Genomic DNA, 10768 nt, shown 5'->3' on the forward strand with positions numbered 1-10768 from the left:
GAGGTTTCACCATGTTAGCCAGACTGGTCTCAAACTCCTGACCTCAGGTGTTCTGCCCTTCTTGGCCTCCCAAACTGCTGGGACTACAGGTGTGAGCCACCGCACCCAGCTTATTTATTTATTTTGAACAGGAACCACTCAAACTATCTTCTCTCCCTCTTACTCTCCCCAAGGAAGAGAATAACAATTATCAATAGAAAATGGCAGGCCGAGCACAGTGGCTCACGCCTGTAATTCCAGCACTTTGGGAGACTGAGGCAGGTGGATCACTTGAGGTTAGAAGTTCAAGACCACCCTGGCTAACACAGCGGTTTTCATTTTTAAAAAAGAAAGAAAGAAAGAAAGTTTATTAAGAAAGTAAAGAATAAAACGATGGCTACTCCATAGACAGAGCAACTGAAACCTTGTTTCTACTAAAACACAAAAATTAGCCAAGCATGGTGGCACGTGCCTGTAGTCCCAGCTACTCAGGAGGCTAAGGAAGGAGAATCACTTGAACCCGGGAGGCAGAGGTTGCAGTGAGCCAAGATCACGCCACTGCACTCCAGATTGGGCAACAGAGTGAGACTCTGTCTCAAAAAAATAATAATAATAATAATTAATAAAATTTTAAAGTAGCAAATGACAGTTGCAGCCAAGTAATTCCAAAAGCCAGCTTCATTCGAGAGAGCCCTGTGCCTCTGCTTATTTCCAGTGATCTACATATTTAGAGAAACTTTTCCAGTAACAAACCATAGAAATTATACCTGAAAGTAGAGTCTTCAACCTGGATTTTTACATGACCCTAACAAAAGGGGGAAATTTCCCAAAACATATCTGAAATGGACTTTCTCACTGCTTTGGCTAGTCAAGATTAAGAATCAGAGATAATTTGATTTAGAACCTATAGATAAGGTGACAATTCATACACTCAAGTATGTAGAGCAACTCATATCTACCCCACTGCATTTGGAGGGAAAGTGTTTCCCTGGTATACTTGTGAGTATAAATAGATGGAAGAAGGTGGACTCAAAACAGTAAACTTCTAATTATACAAAGTGAATGTTATATTTTCTGTTTAGTGAAACCACATCCGTGTAGATTATGATGCTATAATCATTACACCTACCTGTTAATTAGCACAATGAAATAGCTCAAATCTCTGAAAAACTTTGCTTCACTCTTTATTATGTCAAAAATTACAACTCAAATTAAATCTTCATGTCTCTAATGAAACCTCAACTCTTTTTGTACATTTTCTTATTTAAAAATGCTGTTTTAGCCAAATAAATGTTTCAAAAATTCTGTATTCGGGCCAGGCACGGTGGCTTACGCCTGTAATCCCAGCACTTTAAGAGGCCGAGGTAGGTGGATTGCTTGAGGTCAGGAGTTCAAGACCAGCCTGGCTAACATGGCTAACATGGTGAAACCCCGTCTCTACTAAAAATACAAAAAATTAGCTGGATGTGGTGGTGCATGCCTGTAGTCCCAGCTACTCAGGAAACTGAGGCAGGAGAATCACTGGAACCCGAGAGGCGGAGGTTGCAGTGAGCCGAGATTGTACCACTGCACTCCAGCCTGAGCGACAGAGTGAGACTCCCTCTGAAAAAAAGAAAAAAAAAATTCTGTATTCACATACTAGCAATCACTTGTTTACATTGTAAACAGGTAGCAGGCTGAAAATTTTTGACAACTTAATTACAGGTTCACAGCTATGAAGGCAAGCCAAAGGGCTACCTTGCCAGGTCTGTAAAACTGACTCACGTACATTGTATGAGCTGTTTGATCTTTGAGTAATCACAAAAAACAAATCAGGCTGGGCATGGTGATTCACGCCTGTAATCCCAGTGCTTTGGGAGGCCGAGGCAGGTACTTGAGGTCAGGCATTCGAGACCAGCCTGGCCAACATGGTGAAATCCCGTTTCTACAAAAAAACAGAAGTTAGCTGGGCATGGTGGTGTGTGCCTGTAGTCCCAGCTACTCAGGAAGCAGAGGCAGGAGAACCGCTTGAACTCGGGAAGTGGAGCTTGCAGTGAGCCGAGATCATGTGACTGCACTCCAGCCTGGGAGATAGAGTGAAACTCTGTCTCAAAAAAAAAAGAAAGAAAAGACAAATCAGCAAAAGGAGGAATTCATTAAAAGAGAATAAAGCTTTGCAAAAAAAGAACCTGTCTTTGGATCTTCAGAAGTGACTAAAATATTTTAATATTTTAGTGCCTCTTTTTGCTTGCCTATGAAATATTGACAGATCTTCCCAACTGGGAAAAAAAGAAAACTCAAAATTCATTATACTCACCGTGTCTTACTTGGTTACATAAAAAGAGGTAGAAAGACAGACTATTGTGAGAAAAGAGAAACAATAGAAGCTGTGGAAACTGGAGTTCCAAACATCAATCTTAATTTGACTGAATAGTAAAAAGTATATAAAGTATGGAAATTGATGTTCTGAACATCAATCTTAATTTGACTGAATAGTAAAAACTATATAAAGTATGGAAATTGATGTTCCAAACATCAATCCGCATTCCTGAGCAATTTTCAAATTGGTCATCAGCTCTCCACTCCTCCTGTCATGAGTCACTTATACCTTAAAAAGTATATCCTCTGAGAATTCTGAGAGGCATCCAGACCTTCCATTAGACACTTTCCAAACCATATGTGCCTCAAAGTTGTGTCTTCATTTTCGTCCTGTTCCATTTCCTTCAGATTTCTAAGATATGCATGTTGACCTTTGTTGTGAGACTACATCCAGATGTCACCTACCTCTCCTCTGGCCTTAAAAAGATTCTATAAGCACAGAGAGATCAGCCTGAGACATCTGAAGACCTAAGCCTGCATCCTACCTGGTTTTTAGATTAAGGGAATGTTAAGATGAGAGGAAAATGAGCAAGGAGAGGTGATAACTTATTTCTAAATAAAACTGGAATATTTTTAAATATCTGACACTGCTGAAAGCCAGGTCATACAGTAGGACTCCCACCAGGCCAGGTTGTAAATATTGATTCTCCTCTGCAACCCCAGTGTTCAGGCTTCAGAGTAACAGTCTTAGTTCCTTCAACCACATTTCTAACCACAAGGTTGCTGCACCCTTCACCATCCTGGCCATCTTCCTTTAGCACATAAAATTGAAAGTTTAAAATTTTTATCTTTTATTTTCAGTCCTCCCACAGCTGTTGGGACTTGGACAAACCTACCTCATAATCAAATATTTGCAGTGTTTTCTAGTTTGAAAAGCAGTGTTCAGAAGTTATCTCATTTAATCTTTACAACTGTCAACTTTACAGATAAAGAAAACTGCAGATCAGAAAGGTTAAGGACACATAGCTTATGCCCAAGGACACATAGCTTGTAAGAAAAGAAGCCAGGGCTAGGCGAGGCCCAGTGCAGTGGCTCACGCCTGTAATCCCAACACTTTGGGAGGCCAAGGTGGGTGGATCACCTGAGAGGTCAAGAGTTCAAGACCAGCCTGGCCAACATGGTGAAACCCCGTCTCTACCAAAAACACAAAAATTAGCTGGGTGTGGTGGCAGGAGCCTGTAATCCCAGCTACTCAGGAGGCAGAGGCAGGAGAATCACTTGAAATCAGGAGGCGGAGGTTGCCTTGAGCTGAGATCATGCCATTGCACTCTAGCCTGGGCAACAAGAGTGAAACTCCGTCTCAAAAAAGAAAGGAAAAAAAAAAAAAAGCCAGGGCTAAAACCCAGTTGTGCCCTTTATCTTCTAGTTCTGGGTTCTTTTCATGTGCCAATTGCACTTTAAAGAAGTAGAAACACTTTGAAGTTTTTGATAAGACTAGTGGCAAGGCTTATTTTCAAATAGTCTATGAATTTTTATAGCTTGTAGAAGCTCTGAGAAAGACATAATTTCATTTGTATCACTTCAGAAGTAATACAAAAAAAAATTATCCTATTTCTTTATTTTAGACTCTAGGTCTATTAGAGAACAATAAATTAGATAAACTCAAAACCCACTTAGGCCATCATATCTTTATTTTTTTTATTTTTTTTTTTTTTTTGAGACCGAGTCTCGCTCTGTCACCCACGTTGGAGTGCAATGGCGTGATCTAGCCACTGCAACCTCCCGGTTTCAAGCGATTCTCTCAACTCTGCCTCCTGAGTAGTTGGGACTACAGGCATGCACCACCATGCCCAGCTAATTTTTGTAATTTAGTAGAGATGGGGTTTCACCGTGTTGGCCAGGCTGGTTTCGAACTCCTGAACTCAAGTGATGAGCCCGCCTCAGCCTCCCAAAGTGCTGGGATTACAGGTGTGAGCCACCAAGCCCGGCCCATACAAACTGTGGAGGTGCAAGAGCACACGTGGGCTCCAGTAGATATGAGTGTGGGCAGTGCTGGGCAATACATTGCCTATTCTACTGCCACAGTGGCTTCCTGACCTCTGGACCCCAGAAGTGGCAGTGTATCACCTTGAAGCCAAAAGCCTAGTCACAGTCACCAATTTTTGCTCCTTTCAAAACCATCTTTCAATGGTTTTATAAGCATCTAAGTTTCTCAGCTAAGTTCCTTCCTGATTAAAATAGCTTTTTTCCTGCTCTAAACCCTGACCGGTACTAATTGGTGTAAGGTGAGGGATTCTACCCCTTTGTCTTTCTGCATACTGCAATAGGCCACGTAATCAATGGATCAGTCCTACTGTTGCAAATTCAATCAGTCTTAACTGTATTGCAGCATATCCTGATAAGCTCAAATATGTCATACCCCACCGTTTTAGTTCACTCAAGCTACCATCACAAAATATCATAAACTAGGTCGCTTATAGATAACAGAAATTTTATTTCTCACAGTTCTGAAGCTGAGAAGTCCAAGATCAAGGCAACAACAGATTTGGTGTCTGGTTGAGGGCCACCTTCCTAATGGAGGGAATCTTCTCACTGTGTCCTCACAAGGTGGAAGTAAGGAGTCTCAGGCCTATTTTATAAGGACACAAATCTCACCCATGAGGGTTCAACCTTTGTAATATAATCACCTCCTAAAGGCTTCGACTGCCTAGTACCATTGCCTTAGGGATGAGGATTTCAACATTTGGATTTGGTGAGGGATGCAAATATTCAGAACATAGGACACACCATCTCCAAAGCCTAACTCATTGGTAGACTATGGCTGCTCAGTTTTCTCTACAGTTAAAAAGAGTTTTATTCTGGCCAGAGCAATTAGGCAAGAGACAGAAATAAAGGGCTTCCAAATGGGAAAGGAAGAAGTCGAATCAGTCTGGTTCACAGATGACATAATTTTTTTTTTTTTTTTTTTTTTTTTGAGACAGGGTCTCCCTCTCTGTGTCATCCAGGCTGGAGTGCAGTGGTGTAACTGCATTCCAGCCTCAACCTCCCAGGCTCAAGCAATCCTCCTGCCTCAGCCTCCTGAGTAGCTGGGACTACAGGCACACACCACTATGTCTGGCTAATTTTTGTATTTTTTGTGGAGATGGGGTTTTGCCATGTTGCCCAGGCTGGTCTCAAACTCCTGGGTTCAAGTGATCCACCCACTTTGGCCTCCCAAAGTGCTAGGATTATAGGCATGAGCCACCACGCCTAGCCAATATAATCTTATACTTAGAAAAACTTAAAGACTTCACTTAAACGTTGTTAGAAATAACAAAGTCAGTAAAATTTCAGGATACAAAATCAACATACAAAAGTTAGTAGCACTTACATAAGCTACTGTAAGTGGGCAATAACAATCTGAAAAACAAATCAAAAAAGCAATCTCATTTACAATGGCTACAAAGAATATAAAATATCTAGGAACCAATATATCCATAGAAATTAAGGACATATATAAGGAAAACTATAAAGTACTGATGAAAGAAATTGAAAAGGACACAAGAAATGGAAAGATGTTCCAGGCTCATGAATCGAAATCATTAATATTATGAAAATGATAATCCTACTCAAACAATTTATAGATCTAATGCAATCTCAATCAAAATACCAATGACATTCTTCACAGAAATAGAAACAAAATCCTAAAATTTATATGAAACCAGAAAAAACCTTACATAGGCAAAGCAATCGTGAGCAAAACAAACCAAAGCTGGGCCAGGCGTGATGGCTTGAACCTGTAATCTCAGCACTTTGGCAGGCCAAGGCAGGAGGAATATTTCAGCCCAGAAGGTCGAGGCTGCCGTGAGCCATGATCGCACCACTGCACTCCAGCCAGAGTGACAGAGCAAGATCCTGCCTCTAAAATTTTTTTTAATTAAAGAGAACAAAGCTGGAGGCATCACACTACCTGACTTCAAAATGTACTACAAAGCTATAGTAACCAAATCAGCATAGTACTGGGATAAAAACAGACACAAACACCAATGGAATAGAATAGGGAACCTAGATATAAATCCACGCATTTACAGCCAACTCATTTTTGACCAAGGCACCAAGAACATACAATGGGTTAAAGACAGTCTCTTCAATAAATGGTGCTGGGAAAACTGGACAACCATAGGCAGAAGAATGAAACTAGACCCCTATTTCTTACTGTATACAACAGAACTAATCAAAATAGATTAAAGACTTAAATCTAAGACATGAAACTACTGGAAGAAAACATTGGGGAAACTCTCCGAGATATTGGTCTGGGCAAAGATTTTTGTGTAAGACCTCAAGAACACAGGTAACCAAAGCAACAATAGACAAATGAGATTATATCAAGCTAAAAATCTTCTGCACAGCAAAAGAAACAAGCAACAGAGCAAAGAGACAACCCACAGAATGGGAGAAAATATTTATGACTATCCATCTAACAAGAAATGAATAACCAGAATATATCAGGAGCTCAAACAACTCAATGGCAAAAACAAAAACAAAAACAAACAAACAAAAAAACCCACACAAATGATTCAATTGTTTTAATGGGCAAACAATCTGAATAGACATTTCTCAAAAACATACATACATACAGCCAACGGGTATATAAAAACTGTTCAATATCACTCATTATCACAGAAATGCAAATCAAATCACAATGAGATATCACAAGCCAGTTAAAATGGCTTTTATCAAAAAGACAAGGAATAACAGAATCTGTTGAGAATGTGGAGAAAGAGGGACACTCATACACTGGTGGTAAGAATGTAAATTAGTACAGCTATTATGGAAAACTATATAGAGGTTCCTCAAATAACTAAAAACTGCTATATGATCCAGCATTTTCACTACTGGGTATATATACAAAAGAAGAAAAATCAATATATCAAAGAGATGTCTGCACTTCCATGTTTACTGGAGCACCATTCACAATAGCCAAACTATGGAATCAACTTAAGTACAGGTACCATCACTGGGCAAATGGATAAAGAAAATGTGGTATATATACCCAATGGAATATTGTTAATCTATCCATCCTGTCATTTATATGAACCTGGATGAAACTAGAGGTTACTATGTTAAGCAAAAAAAAAGCTAAGCACAGAAAGGCAAGTATCATATGTTCTCATTCATATGTGGGAGCTTAAAAAGTGGATCTCATGAAGATGAAAATAAATTTGTCATTATCAGAGGCCAGGAAGGGTGAGGGGAATGAAGAAAGGTGGGTTAATGGGTACAAATATACAGTCTGATAGAAGAAATAGGACCTAGTATTTGCTAGATCAGTACAGTGACTATGTTTGCCAACTATAGCTTACAATAGTTTATTGCATATTTCAAAATAGCTAGAAGAGAACAAGTATTTCTAGCATAAATAAAAGATAAATATTTAAGATAATGGATATCTCAATTACACTGATTTGATCTTTACAAATAATATAAATGTATTAAATTATCACATATGCCCCAAATGTACGTTTTTAAAAATAAAAATTAAGAGAAAAGTTTAATTTTCAAAAACAAAGATATTACTGACACAATTATGTATAAGAATGCATCAACAGGCAGTTCAAAAAAGTGGAAATAGAAATGGCCAATAAACATATGCAAAAATACAGCCTCATTAAAAATGACAAAGTTCAAATTTTTATTAAAATGAAGTAACACATTTTAGATATATTGTCAAGAAAAAGAAAGTCAAGTTTGGGCCAAATGCGGTGGCTTATGCCTATAATCCCAACGCTTTAGGAGGCTGAGGTGGGCAGATCGCTTGAGCTGAGGAGTTTGAGACCAGCCTGGGCAACATGGCAAAACCCCATCTCTACAAAAAAATATGAAAATTAGCTGGACGTAGTGGTGCCTACCTGTAGTCCCAGCTCCTTGGAAAGCTGAGGTGGGAGGATCACTTGAACCTGGAAGGTTGAGGCTGCAGTGAGCAGTGATCACACCACTGTACTCCAGCCTGGGCGACAGAGCAAGACCCTGTGTCAAATAAATAAATAATCAAATTTGATATTATCAAATATTGGCAAGACCATGGATAAAATAGGTATTTCATGCTCTGCTGGTGGGAATATATATTGGTGCAGTAACCTGTAAGGGCAATTTGACAGATTCTACTGAAATTTTTAAAATGCACACTCAGTGACTCTGCATTTTAACCTCCATGCACACAAGGAAAAACGTATAAGCACATTCATTGAACCATTGTTTGAAATAGGAAGAGATGTTAAGCTTAAAATGTCCATCAATAAATGACCACCTCAATAAGCCATGTCCATCTTTGAAAAACTAGGCAGCTATTAATAAGGATGAGATGGAGCCATGCATGTATTCTAATCTGAGAAGATCTCCAAATTCCATTGGTAGGTGTAAAAAGTAAGTTGCAGAATGATTCATCAGGCATGCCATTTTTTAAATAGCATATTTTCTACTGTATATCTTTAATAAGCACATATTTATCCATTTAAGTACATTAGAAATGGCCTGAAAGAATACACGCTAAGCAATAATTACCACTAGAGAATACAGGAAGGGTAGCAACATGCTGTGAGCCTCATTTCTTACATTTTACAAATTTGAAAAGCCAGTTAAGTAGAGGGTGGATAAGAGAGTTTCTGTTTGTATAGCCTGTGCCAGAGGTTTTCAATGCTAACTATGGTCCTAAAATTATTCAGAAGATAAAGATATAGATTTTAGACCACCACCTCCAGAAACTTTGACTTATGTACATATAAAGTGAAGCCCAGGAATAAAATGTTTAAAAAGCTTCCCTGGTAAGTATGAAGTGATTGGAGCTATGCTGAAGGTCGCTGTTCCCAGCCCAGCTAAAATTAATTCAACACATAGAAGAGCAGAGAAGCAAGGAAAAGGCATTGGCTATATGTGGGTAGAAATAGCCAATGCTATTGCTAGAAAGCACAGAATTGACTGACCAGTTACTAATAAAGCCATTCTCACAGGGTTAATAAGAATTTTGGACAGAAATATAGCTATAATTTAGCATTAATCAGGCTATATTTTGACCCACTTCTCTGTGACCAAAGTCACATAGCACTAGATACTGATCATTTACAGCCCTGTTTTTCCTAGAGATAGGATTTCTGACATTAGATTCATAAGACTTGCTTAAGAATTACTTAAGCAGGCCGGGCGCAGTGGCTCACTCCTGTAATCGCAGCACTTTGGGAGGCCGAGGTGGGTGGATCACGAGGTCGGGAGATTGAGACCATCCTGGCTACCATGGTGAAACCCCATCTCTATTAAAAAATACAAAAAATTAGCCGGGCATGGTGGCAGGAACCTGTAGTCCTGGCTATTCGGGAGGCTGAGGCAGCAGAATGGCGTGAACCCAGGAGGTGGAGCTTGCAGTGAGCCGAGATCTGGCCACTGCACTCCAGCTTGGGCAACAGACACTCTGTCTCAAAAAGACTCCATCTCAAAAAAAAGAAAAAGAATTACTTAAGCAGGCTCTGAATTCCAGTGCCAACCAGTTTGAAGACTCCCACAGCAGAACTGAATCAGCATGAGAACACATTTTTTCATCGCCCTGGCCCATGATTTCACCCTGCACTCTTTGACCAATCAATATCTCCACACTTCAGCCAACTCCAAAACCCTTAACAACCCTAGCCCCAAATTCCTCAGGGAAATGGATTTTAGGTTTATTCCCATTTCCTCATTCAGCAGCCCTTCAATTAAACCTCTTTCTCTGCTGCAACCCAATGTCTCAGTACACTGATTTGCTGTGCACATTGGGTAATGGACATACTACAGTTACACACACTAATTGGTGTCTGAGAAATTAACTGAGAATGGGGTAGAGCAAGATTGCTGATAGAGACTTATACTGTTCATCCTCCACATAGCAACACCAAATTTTGACAACTAACTACACACAGAAAGCACCATCATAAGAACCAAAAATCAGGTGAGCAATCACAGTACCAGATTTTAACTTTATATCACAGAAAGAGACATTGAAGAGGGCAGGAAAGACAGGGTTGAAGCACTGATGCCACCCCTCCTTCATCCCCCAGCAGCAGCCATGTGGCACAGAGAATCTGGGTGCTTGGGAGAGGGAGAGTGCAGCAATTGTGAGGCTTTGCATTGAACCCAGTGCTCCCATTACACTGGAAAGCAGAACCAGGTTCTACTCAGCTGACATTCATTTGGCCCAACTCTAGCCAGAGAGAAATTGTCCATCCCAGGGTGGGAGCTTGAGTTCCAGCAAGCCTCATTACCATGGGCTGGAGTGCTCTGGGGCACTAAGTGAACTTAAGGGTCAACCTAAGTCACGAGGAGTGCAATTCCTAGGCAAGTCCTAGTGCTGAGCTGGGCTCAGAGCCAGTGAACTGGGCAGGCATGGGACCTACTGAGACACCAGCTGGGGTGGCTTGGGAGGGTGCTTTTGTCGCCCTTTCCTCACCCCCCAGCAGTGGCCATGTGGTGCAGAGAAATCTTTGTG

The 10768-nt window shown here is 40.2% G+C and overlaps 1 non-coding gene across 1 annotated transcript; it reads right to left on the reverse strand.

Moving 5' to 3' along the window:
* Positions 1-556: 556 nt before the first annotated feature.
* On the reverse strand, positions 557-762 carry LOC112625672. Its single transcript, XR_003119736.1, has one exon. It is a non-coding gene; the product is annotated as a small nucleolar RNA U3 (small nucleolar RNA).
* Between the last annotated feature and the right edge of the window lie 10006 nt (positions 763-10768).

This window comes from Theropithecus gelada, chromosome 5 (assembly GCF_003255815.1).
Source record: "Theropithecus gelada isolate Dixy chromosome 5, Tgel_1.0, whole genome shotgun sequence".
Lineage (NCBI taxonomy): Eukaryota > Metazoa > Chordata > Mammalia > Primates > Cercopithecidae > Theropithecus > Theropithecus gelada.